The sequence below is a fragment of the Anastrepha obliqua genome, chromosome 5, assembly GCF_027943255.1.
Source record: "Anastrepha obliqua isolate idAnaObli1 chromosome 5, idAnaObli1_1.0, whole genome shotgun sequence".
Lineage (NCBI taxonomy): Eukaryota > Metazoa > Arthropoda > Insecta > Diptera > Tephritidae > Anastrepha > Anastrepha obliqua.
The window spans coordinates 4,970,609-4,983,973 of record NC_072896.1 but is presented as its reverse complement, the minus strand read 5'-3'; the positions used below and the strand labels follow the sequence as shown (position 1 = coordinate 4,983,973).

Here is a 13,365-nt window from a genome sequence, read left to right as displayed (position 1 = left end):
AAACCGGGAATATGGCTTCACTGATTGTTTTCAACATTCATTTCTTGATTGCAACTTTAATCGATTGATAGGCTTATGATGATTTGATCTACATTTATTGAATTTTTGTTTGCTTTAATCTACGCGCTTCCGCGAAACATTAAACATAAAATTTACAACTCATCTTAAAATACAAAATTTAAATGCTACCAAGCATTTCTTCTCCTGCTCTTGACTCGCTATTGCACAGTCATTGGAAACACTGATTCGTAATTCATTCATAAATATTGTGTGTTTTGGCAGGTGAGTAACCACGATGAGGAGAAGAGGGTGCCAGAGGGCCAATTCCACGTCATACGCCACCACGTCTCTTACTCATATGAATTTAATGCGAAACGCCAGTTGTGGCGCCGGCAGCATTCATGCACTTTGCACCCGAATAAATGGCTAATGCAGTTGTGTAAGTTAACACGCGCTACGTTTATTTTCTCTTTTTCCTTTGCTTTTGCTTTACCTAATTGTAATTTAATAAGACAAACAAGTTGTAGACATTAGGTAAGCAATTTATTTCTTAAGCGTGCCGGAAATGCAAGTAACAGAATATGACCTGCAGGCACTAATTGGGCAATTCTTTCCAAAGAATTAAAAATGCAATACTTGCATTAATATTGTAAAACTTAGTATAATTAATTGAATTGTAAAAATAAATTTTCAGTCTAAAACTGGAGTCCAATAAAGCGGGGCATTAGCTCCGATCTTTTTTAAAAACATAAATCGACTTTCGAATTAAAAACTGGCGCCCGAGCAGGGACCAGTCGCGAAAAAGTGTAAAGTGTTTAAAAGTGTCTGTGAAAGGAAGAAATCAAAGTTGACTTCCCAACGGCACCAACCCTATTTTCCGACTGGTCATCAGGATTTCCAGCAGAAGACTCAGGCTCTCTTGTGTCCGTCCGGAGACCACCTCGCATCGAAGTGTTGCAGCAGGAGCCGCAGTAGGTCGGAACGACCAAAAAGGAATACATCCGTGCAGCCAGCGAGGGAAGAGTAGTTCAATGCTACTCCTACTGTAAGTTAGCGTATTTAACTAAAAACATTAAGTTAAATTAAACCTTTTTACCTTTTTAAATTTGCAAAATAATAAAATTAATAACTTGAGACATTAAATGAAATTAAACCTTTTTAAATTTACAAAATAATAAAATTAATAACTTGAGACATTAAATAAGAAGTGAGTTATTACATTAAGTGAAATTAAACCTTTTTAAATTTACAAAATAATAAAATTAACAACTAGAGATATTAAATAAGAAGTGAGTTATTGCATTAAGTGAAATTAAACCTTTTTAACAACTAGAGATATTAAATAAGAAGTGAGTTATTGCATTAAGTGAAATTAAACCTTTTTAAATTTACAAAATAATAAAATTAATAACTAGAGATATTAAATAAGAAGTGATCCATTGTGTATTGCAATATATTTTAACTAATTTTTCGCATAGGTACGAAAAGCGTGTTCTAATTTGTAAGGATCAAACCAAGAACTATAGAAAATATTTAATCGACAAAAAATAAAGTGTAATAAAAATAATTTGAAAGTTAGGAATAAGATAAAGCAATCCAATTCTGGATCAAGACAAAATCTAAATACAAGTTAATTTTGACATTTCCGTTATTTAAATTATAAGGCGTAAATAATCGTGTCCAATTGCGAAGATGAGTAATCCAAGCAATCTGATAAGACCACCGGTTCTGGGTCAAATCCCTCCGGGTGCAAATCTCCAAAACGAAGAAAATAGGGGCATAGTTAGGCAAATAACAGAAGTGGTCAATAGAATATTAGACGACAGGTTAGCAGTTAGGAACGTTATAGAGGTAGACGAACCTGTTAACATAGGACCCCAAGGAATCAGTGAACTCGACAAAATTCCTGATGTTGTGCGTTCTTTGCGAGAATTTTCAGGGGACCCAGGTGAATTCGGATCCTGGAAGAAAAGTGTCGATAGAGTTCTACAACTGTACGAGCCAATGCGAGGCTCACATAAATACTTTGGTATCTTAAACACCATACGAAACAAAATTACAGGCCAAGCGGACATTGTGCTGGAGTCCTACAGCACACCCTTAAATTGGACCGCGATTTCACGTTGTCTCACAACGCATTACGGCGACAAACGAGACCTAGGTACTTTAGAGTACCAAATGGCCTCACTGACTCAGGGAAATCTAACCATACACGAATATTATCAGAAGGTTTATTCAAACCTTTCTCTGATCCTGAACAAAATTTCTTGTTTAGAAACCGGATCAGAACCCCGGAAACTTCTTGTAGACACGTATAGAAACAAAGCGTTGGATACCTTCGTTAGAGGTCTCAATGGCGACCTTCCGAGACTCCTAGGGATAAGAGAACCAGCAGACCTTCCAGAGGCTCTGCAATTATGCCTCAAATTGGAGAATCAAACCTACCGAGCAAATATCGTCAGTAGGAAACCACCTGTAAATCTACGAAGGAATTTTCCCCCACATCCCCACGCCGTACCGAAACCGTTTTACCCACACCTTGCCCATTGGAATCAACCAATGCAGAGACAAACACTCCCACCCTCCTATATCCCACCTCAACAACAAGGGCACTGGCAAAGACCCCAGAATTTTTTCCCACAACAACAAAACTTCAATTCTCAACCTCGACACCTGCCACCACCTAGACCTTTTGCACCAAAGCCCATGCCAAGACCTGAACCAATGGACATCGACCAGAGCATGCAGACGAGAAGGGTCAATTACATTAATAGGCCACCACAAAACCTAGCATTTCACGGGAAAAGACCACCACCTCCCCAGCAAGGTATGGAAAAAAGACAACGAAACTTTAACATAGAAGCCGAACAATGCAACAGCGTTGCATACCGACAAGATTTGGAATATGCAAACCAACACGACGAAATTAGACAAGACAATTACAACGTGCAAGAAACTCTCGAACAGTACGGTACAGACGACAACGCTGCAGAGGATTTTTCGGACATCCATTTTTTAGATTAGCAAACTCCTCACTTCCATATTTTGAATGTAAAACGAAGGAAGGAGGAATTTTAAAAATATTGATCGATACGGGCTCAAACAACAATTATATGCAACCCTCTATTGTACCCAATTCCCTCCCAAATGACCAACCCTTTTTTGCTAACACTATAGCTGGAAAAATAAAAATTACGCACCACACCAACGTTAGTTTATTCGGAATACCCGATCTAAAAATTAAATTTTTTTTATTACCCTCCTTAAAGTCATTCCACGGCATCTTAGGCAATGACAGCCTCAAGCAACTTTCGGCAGTAATCCACACAAAATACAATTATATGACAATACAAGATAGAGTCAGGATTAAAATAAAACAGCAAACCATACAATCAATTAACACAATAGACATACAGACTGACCACCTAAATGACAGACAGAAGACCACACTTAACGCAATTGCGAAGAATTTTCCCAAACTTTTTACCGAACCTGAAGAAAGACTGACATACACTACGAAAGTACAAGGAAGCATAAGGACGTCCACGGACACACCAATATACACCAAATTTTATCCGTACCCTATGTCACTGAAAGTGGAAGTAGAGAAACAAATCAAAGACTTGCTAGAAAATGGTATAATAAGACCTTCAAGGTCTCCATACAATTCCCCTGTATGGATAGTACCAAAAAAACCAGACACTTCAGGAGAGAAGAAATTTCGCATGGTAATTGACTATCGAAAATTGAACCTAGTAACTATATCGGACAGATATCCTATACCCGAAATAAATGGAGTACTAGCACATCTAGGAAGAAATAAATACTTCTCAGTACTCGATTTAAAGAGCGGCTTCCACCAGATTCCTCTAAAGGAATCGGATATAGAGAAGACAGCTTTTTCGGTAAATCACGGTAAATACGAATTTACCCGGCTACCTTTCGGCCTCAAGAACGCTCCTTCAATTTTTCAAAGAGCTCTTGACGACATCTTAAGGAACCATATAGGAAAGAGATGTTACGTGTACATCGACGACATCATAATATTTAGTAAAGATCAGGAAACCCACTTTAATGACATCCAACAAATCTTCGATACGTTAGAAAAAGCAAATCTAAAAGTACAACTTGACAAATGTCAATTCCTAAAAACAGAAGTGGAATTTTTAGGTTTTATAATATCCGAAAAAGGCCTCAAAACAAATCCACAAAAAACCGACGCAATAGCAAAGTTTCCAATACCTAAAACTCTAAAAGAACTCCGATCATTTTTAGGACTTTCAGGGTATTATCGCCGCTTCATCAAAGACTACGCGAAGCTCGCGAAACCCCTTACAGTCCTCTTAAGGGGGGAAGGCGGACGAGTGTCCAAGAATCAATCAAAGAAAGTCATGGTAACCTTGAACAAAGACGCCTTAGATTCCTTCGAGAAACTTAAACGATCACTCATTGGTAAAGACATAATGCTTGCATACCCCGACTACTCTAAAGAATTTGTGTTAACAACAGATGCCTCCAATTACGCAATTGGAGCCGTACTATCGCAAAACGACAAGCCAATAACTTTCATCTCTAGAACTCTTTCTAAAGCCGAAGAGCATTACGCAGCAAACGAAAGAGAAATGCTAGCGATAGTGTGGGCGCTGAATTCCTTGCGAAACTACCTTTACGGTTCCGCGAAGGTTAAAATCGTTACGGACCATCAGCCACTCACTTTCGCCCTAAGCAACAGAAACCACAACAGTAAGATGAAAAGGTGGAAGGCCAGATTAGAAGAGTATGACTACGAGCTAATCTACAAACCAGGAAAAACCAACATTGTGGCTGACGCACTCTCAAGACCGCCACAAGTATCACAAATCAATTCATTGACAGGAACACAACATAGTGACGAAAGTTCTGCGCACAATCTTATCCCAGCTGTAGAAGGACCTATAAATGCTTTCAAGAACCAAATTTGGCTCCTAAATGGCGACGAAAATAGTTACCAATTCAAAATACCCTTTCCCACATACCATAGACACATTTTTAATCAACAAGATTACGATGAACAAAATCTAATTTCAATTCTTAAACGTTATTTAAATCCCTCGGTAATAAACGGACTTTTTACCTCAGAGCCAATCATGGGAAGAATCCAACGATTATACCCCCTTCATTTTTCTAAATTCAGAATACGTTTTACCCAAACCAAAGTCGAGGACCTTACAGACGAAGCCAGACAGGAAATAGAAATGCTAGAAGAACACAGACGCGCCCATAGGAATGCACAGGAAAATAAAATCCAACTATTACAAAAATTTTACTTTCCAAAAATGAGTGCTAAAATAGAAATTCTAGTCAGACAATGCAAAATTTGCAAGGAGAATAAATATGACCGACATCCAAATAAGCCACAGCTGCTCGAAACTCCCATTCCGAAATATCCCGGTGAAATAGTGCATATTGACATTTATAACACAGAGAAAAATCTAGTTCTTACTGCAGTCGACAAATTTTCCAAATATGCCCAAGCTAGAGTAATAAAAAGCAGAGCTTCGGAAGACATTAGGGAACCTCTGAGACAGATAATTTTTGCATTCGGCGTACCAAAAATGATAGTAGTAGACAACGAAAAAGCATTAAACTCAGCCTCCTTATGTTTTATGTTGGAGGATCAACTTGGAATAGAAATCTACAAGAAACCTCCTTACACAAGCACAGTAAACGGGCAGGTGGAACGATTCCACTCAACCCTCTCAGAAATTGCGCGCTGCCTAAAGGCGGAACGAATCCATAGAACATTCCTAGAAATTTTGGACAGATCGGTATACGAGTACAATTGCACAGTCCACTCGACAACAGGGAAGAAACCGATAGAAATATTTTTTGGACGCAGGGTCTCTACAAATCCCGACCAGTACGAGAAGGCCCGGCAGGAAAATATCGAAGCACTTAGGAAAAAACAAGCAAAAGACTTAGAAGTACACAATCGGAAGAGGACCCCAATGAAAACATATTTGCCAGGTGACATTATTTACGTGCGAGTAAATAAAAGACTAGGCTCAAAACTTACTAACAGATACAAAAAGGAAATAGTAAAGGAAGACAAATCTAGTGTAGTTATAACAGAAAAAGACCGAACCGTACACAAGAGTAATATTAGAACTTAACTCATCTATTGCTTTCAGATTAATAATACCACTCGCCACAGGCGAGTTCCGTATCCTCGATTATACAAATTCACAACTTGCAACCTTTAATACAGGATGGACCAAAATCCAAAATGGCACTTACAAAATTATACATACAATAGACACGGACGAATACCAAAGGACTTTGAACGAACTCAACTCCACGATAAGACACAAAATAACTCCCGACAATTCCTTACTCCCCTTCTTGCTCCATGAAATGTCCGAAATACAAAGTTTCCTAAGTAGATTAAAGCCAAAAGTAAACAAGAGATCCATAAACGCAATTGGTACCGCCTGGAAATGGCTCACAGGGAGCCCGGATCACGAAGATCTCGTTATGTTAGAAAATCATATAAACAATTTACTTGAAAATAACAATAACCAATTAATAATAAATAGAGCAATGAGCGGAAGAATAAATAATATAACGGAAGTGTCAAATAAAATATTTAAAATATTAAAAGATAAGGAAGATGTTCAGCATGATATGGCTGTAAACATTAAATTTAAGCTACAATTAATAAAAGATGAAATCATAAATATCAATTATGCAATACATTGGGCCAAAGTTGGCATTGTAAATTCATATATATTTTCTAACGTTGAAATGAAACTAATAAAAGAAATTATTGAGAAAAATAATATTCCCTTCACTAATATAGAAGAGGCATTTGAATTCAGTAACGTTAAGATAGCCTCTAGTAATTCTAAGATTGTATACTTAATTGAAATCCCAATAACTGACAACAATTTATGTGAATCCCTATTAATAAAAGCAATAAAGAAAGGGAATAGATTATATAAAATACCATTTGAAAAAATTATAAGATGTCAAAATAAAATCTTTGGAAAGAAAAGCAACTGTAAAGAACATAATGAAATTAAAATTTGTACAAAGGAAAATATTGTAGACATCAGTAACTCCACATGCATTCCTCATCTACTCAAAAGCCGATCGCCTAGCTGCATCACGATTAACAACCAACACATTCCCACTGTCCTAGAAGTCCTCCCAGGAATAATACTTTTAAATCGATTTAACGACACCGTTCACATCGACAAGGAGAAGATTAACTTAACTGGATCATTCGCAATCCAGTACCATAACTCCACCATTATAATAAACAACCAAACATTTCTGTCTAAAGAAATCTCCAGCGGAAAACCCCTTCCTGCAGTTCTACAACCAAATGCAACACTTACGGCCGAAGAAGAATTACTAAGCCTGGAAATGATGAAAGAACTTCACCTAAAAAACATAAACTATATCGAGACTTTAAAAAATAAAGGATTAACAACATCAATAGTTAATTTTGGGATATCTGGTATAACTTTAACTCTAATGGCAATCGGGGTACTAAAACTAACTTCAACGAAAGGCCCAAAGCGAGGGGCCAAACACGTCTCCGAATTCTTCAAAAGGGCCCCATTACAAGAGGTAACAGTTAAAAATTTCCAACAACCCGAACCACATCCTGAAGATTATCCTACTCAGACGCACGAGGACGTTCGTTTTTAAATGCGGAGGAGTTAACACGCGCTACGTTTATTTTCTCTTTTTCCTTTGCTTTTGCTTTACCTAATTGTAATTTAATAAGACAAACAAGTTGTAGACATTAGGTAAGCAATTTATTTCTTAAGCGTGCCGGAAATGCAAGTAACAGAATATGACCTGCAGGCACTAATTGGGCAATTCTTTCCAAAGAATTAAAAATGCAATACTTGCATTAATATTGTAAAACTTAGTATAATTAATTGAATTGTAAAAATAAATTTTCAGTCTAAAACTGGAGTCCAATAAAGCGGGGCATTAGCTCCGATCTTTTTTAAAAACATAAATCGACTTTCGAATTAAAAACTTGTATACGAATTTGTAGGAGCTGCACTTTCTCTTTCTTCGCCAACCTGCATAGCTCTACAAATATTTCTTAGTTGCTGGTATACCTTGTAAACAAATTACTTTGTTGTGTGACGCATTTGATTTTCTTTGTAATGCACACACTTATGCATGGTTATATTTATAATTATACACAGGCAGGAATTCCTAGGAAACAATTTTTTCTACCTCTTGCGAATAGAAAAGAAATTTCAGCAATTCTGATTCTTTGGGTTTTTAGCGCTGCATGTTTAGATAAGTTAGTTTCTTCATTGTGTGCGATGACGGCTAAATTTTCAGTTGAATTTCTGTGAGCGCTGTGTATTTTGAGTGATTTGGATTTTCGTAGGCGAACTTATAGGCGGCTGCCTTGTGTGCTGACTAATCAGGATTTTTAATTTTTCAATTTTTACGAATACATTGCTAAGACTTTAATTTATAGTAGAGTGTTGCAAGTTACTCATATTTACCGACGCAGGCAGGTTTGATTATCTCGTAAGAAGTGTTTTATTATCAAAAAATATGGATATTCTTAAAACTAAAAAAAACGACAGAGTTCTGTCAAAGATGAAAAGATTTTTGGTTTTCAAGAATTATGAAATGTAATCATGCATTTAATTTTTTTTTGAAGTGAAAACTTCTTTAGAATCGTTGGGAGTGATTTGAGGAAAAGTGAAACGAAAAAAGCGACCAACTTGGCTACGAAGCGTTATATTATATGTTGATATAAAAGTAGCGACGAACTAAATAAAAATGACTTTTACTTTTTCTTGTGATTCGAACCAAGGATTTTGGATCGGAAGCTCACATTGCTAGTCGATCGGCTACCGCGCCATGCTGTCGTCGCTGGCCTAAAAGTTATTTAGTTACGAAGCGTTATATTATATGTTGATATAAATAATTTTTGTGAGCGTGTAATTCTCAAAAGGTTTATTAGGTTTATTATTTAAAATGTATTGACTAGGTAGTGTGGTTATCAGCTTAACATCTGATAATTAGATCCTCCATCGGAGGACAACAAATGTTAAACAAATTTTTGGAAATGGGCGGAGAGTTTTAGGGGCTTGCTCCGCCTCTGCCACGGGTTGACCCGGTATTGCAGTACCGCCGGGATTTCGGCCTTGAATAAATACAAGAAAAAATATACTAATACATTTAGCTTAGGTGGGAAGAGCCATAAATTTTTATATGAATACATGTAGACGAAAATGGAATTTTTTTTTTTTGAAATTTGCATTGTAGAACATTTCTGATTATTTATTGAAAACAGTTTTTTGGTTTAGATCAGTGCTGTCCATCCCATACATCAATTGATGACACGTATTCTAACTCTCCATCGTTCAGTCGTTAGCAAACCAGCAACGAATAAACACCACGTTTGTCCGCGACGCTTAATGTATGCAATACAATGCCCTGTGAGAACTTTTTTATGCTAGAAAATGCCTTTGGCGACTTGCAATGCCTTTTATGTTACAAGTCGTTCAAAGGAAGCTATAGATATAATATCAAAAGGCATTTCGATTCCTCCCACAAAAATTTTCTACTCCAATCCAATTTCCAAATTTCCCACTGGGCTGCACCCATTCTCTCGTTCTCACTTATACACTCACATTTTTCATTTTGGACAGCACTGGTTTAGATACTGAAAGTCAGTTTAAGTGAATCGGTATAAACATTTCGTACATTAATTTTTGTGAGAGTGTAATTCTCAAAAGGTTTATTAGGTTTATTATTTAAATCTATTGACTAGGTAGTGTGGTTATCAGCTTAACATCTGATAGATCCTCCATCGGAGGACAACAAATGTTAAACTAATTTTTGGAAATGGGCGGAGTGTTTTAGGGGCTTGCTCTCCACCTCTGCCACGGGTTGGCCCGGTATTGCAGTACCGCCGGGATTTCAGCCTTGAATAAATACAAGAAAAAATGTACTAATACATTTAGCTTTGGTGGGAAGAGACATAAATTTTTATATGAATACAAGTAGACGAAAACGGAAGAAATTTGTAAGTCTGTTTCTTCGGTCCGTTTGTGTATTTTTTTTGACAACATCGAAACCAAAGCATTTGTATCATATTTTATCTATCATAAGCCACTCGTATCATTTGTTGAAATTGAAAACATTGAGGATGAATAATGATAAAATGAAGAAAATAAAATATGAACTTTATAGCAATATTATAATGAACCTATAATTATACCGCTCCTAATGCTGCTTTCGTCTTATTCTCTCTCAGTTTGTTTTACGGAAGGTTTCACTTCTATCAAGTCTAACCGTTAGACTGGTATATTTTTTTTAATTCTCGAAACATGTGCTACCTATGCTGGATGCACTAAGAAAATTATGCTTCCAAGTGGTTCAAAGAAATGTTGTTCTATAAGTACAAAAACATCGAAAAAAATTAAGAAATTTCTATAGATGTTTCATCTTAAATTGGCCCTAAAGTGGGTGTCGTAACGTCTTAGGAGTGGAGTAATGAGGAGTTTGCGAGGGTCCGTGTAAAATCAGAGGGATCGTTGTGGTTGTTGTTGTTGTTGTTGTAGCAGCAGCAGCAGCAGCATAAACAATCCCCATATATATACTGGGAATGCTGCTGAAGTGACAGTCCTTGGTCGGTTATAAATCCGGGTCATTCCGGTTACATAGAACCGACTGTCGTGGGAATGGAGGAGGGGTCGTGATTATGTTTAGTTAGGTTAGGTTAGCCAGGTTGTTTGTCTAAGACAAGGCACTCGGTGTATCTAAGGCCTATTGAGATACTTCCATGTGACATCCATCCCCTAACTAAGTTGCTTAAACAACTTAGATCTTTTTAAGAAAGTAGCTAGTCCCTCCAGTGAGATATTTTGCAAATTTCCCAGCTTCTTTGAAGTGCAGGACATACACAGAGGAGGTGTTGTACCGACTCAATTTCTTCTTCATTTTTACAACTCCTGCAAAAGTCAATTTGAGGTACACCAATTCCATTGGCTAAAGCGCCAATGGTGCAGTGACCCGCTATAACACCTGTGAGGACACTGGTAGTTCACCCGTTGAATCCAAGCAGACATTTTTTTCTTTTAAGACTCAGTTTTGGCCAGAGAGCTCTCTGGAGACCGTGCAGTTAGTCGTCAGAGACCACCTTCTATTGGTTTTCGCGACTACGCTCAAGCCAATCCCAGTGTACACTTCGTTTAGAGGAATGCTTATATCCTCTACCACTCGCGAAGGCCAAGCTTTGAGCATTTCCTTGCACACTGATCTGTTCTTTTATTTTCTCGCCCGGGGACCCAAACAAAGTGTGGGGAGTAGGCAGGGAAAATCAGACCGCTCATTCATGTTTAATGTCTTAAAAAAATTCTTTCATGATCGCTCATCTAAAAAAGATTAAATTACGATATAATCGTAAAAATGATTTAAATTTCACACACCAGCTTCCATTTGTTCCGTTCGTAAACTAATAGCAAAGCGTTGTCAGAAAACTGTCAAGACCAAATTAGGAATGACAAGTATGAACGCATTTGATTTATGTGAAATAATTCGTATGGAATTAACTAATTTACGTATTTTTAATTTTAATTTCATTTGAATGTTTGGCCTTTCCATAACAATTGATGGTTGTATATGAATCCCATGAATCAGCCATTTTTTCCAACATTTTCGGTCATTTACTTGCAAGGGTGGCGTAAGATAAAGAACCAAAATGTTGAGAAAAAAACGACTCCAAAGCTCACATTTTAAAAAGTAAAGAAATATTTTCATCTAATGAGATGCTCTTAATTGATATCGCCATGAATTTTTTACACAGCATAAAATAAGTCCTTTTGTGGTAATTTCTGCATATTTGTCAAACTTTTTTTGTTTTTAGTTGACACTATTGGAGTAAAGGAGCGATATGTGAACTTATTCTGTTACTTCTATGAATAATAATGATTTCCAATGCTTCAATTATGTGTGACTTTGCTGCTGATATATTGAAAATATTTCAATAGCCCCACTTCATTATTGAAATTTTCGAATTGCTCTATAAGTTTGTTGAACTGATATCTGATTGGTTTAGAAAATTTGAACGTAAACATTCATAACCTGTCTAACGCTCCAAGAGGATTTTGAAAATAAATAAATTATACAAAAAAAAAACGCTCTAAGTTATTAAAACTCGAATCAACTACCCAGAGTTGCTGATGAAAACACGTCCCTGTATTGGTTTGCCGATGATTTTGACATTTTGTCGCACCACAAGGACTTCCGAGTGGCGGAAAGTAACCTCCACATTCAAGTAAACGCCATTAAGGCAGTGGCTAGTTTGCATAATCTGCCTGAATCTGTTTAATATAGAAAAATTAGCATCCTGCACAAAGCTCGCAGCACCAATATTTTGGTCAATGTTAAAATGAATAACACAATTGCCAATAATACAGTCACGAATTCCAGTTACACCTGTGTATTTCAAAAAAATGTCGGACGTTTTTAGCAACTCCAAGATTCGTGATCAATTGCAGATCAATTTGCAAAAGAAGCAGGAGATAATGGCACTGCCATCGAAGTTGAATGCCCTGTAGAAGCGGCTTTGAGAATAATTCGCAGTAACATTTTCTCTGAATGGTACGCTGGATTTCTGGCATCTGCAAGTAATCGACCTAACCTTTTTGCACAAATTTTCAGCAAAGACTTGGTTCAAAAATTGTAATTTCGATGTTAAACTGATAAAATTTCTCAACGGAATATTGATTGGTCACACTTACGACGGCAGTTTCTTGCACATGATTCGTGACATCGATTCAAAGCTGTGTGGATGCGGAGAGGTAAACTCTCATACACACCAAGATTTTCATTGTGACAGACTTAATCCAATAAAGGAGTAAATAATAATAACTCGATAATTATAAAGACTTAAAATCAGTGTTATCACATGCAAATGAAAGGTTCAGACTAAATTTGCTTTCGTTTATTAAATAAGCTAACACTGAATTTTTGACTTCATTAAAAAATAAATAAATAAATAAATAAATAAATAAATAAATAAATAAATAAAAAAGTTTAGCACTCCCTTACACAACAGTGATCTCACAGACTGTGGAATACCCTGGCGTTTAGTGGACTCTCATCGCGCCATCTAAGTAAACGTTAAAAAAAAAATTATAAAAATAAAAATAAAGACAGACAGTTGGGATTTATGACGACACACCCAATAAGAAATGCCTTATCATACATAATAGGTCGTTCATTTATGATAGATATTTTTGTTAGACAAGACTGATACCATTAAGTTTTGAAAATATTGAAATTGTGACATTTTTTATTTGTACATTTAACAACATTTTCTGGCTAGAA

The 13,365-nt window shown here is 36.5% G+C and overlaps 1 protein-coding gene and 2 pseudogenes across 1 annotated transcript in view; all 3 read left to right on the top strand.

Moving 5' to 3' along the window:
• Positions 1 to 13,365, top strand: part of LOC129246973 (DNA-binding protein RFXANK-like) — a 67,794-nt gene that overhangs the window by 52,948 nt on the left and 1,481 nt on the right. The window lies entirely within an intron of this gene.
• On the top strand, positions 8,994 to 9,181 carry LOC129249586 (U2 spliceosomal RNA; annotated as a pseudogene).
• LOC129249516 (U2 spliceosomal RNA) lies at positions 9,781 to 9,965 on the top strand (annotated as a pseudogene).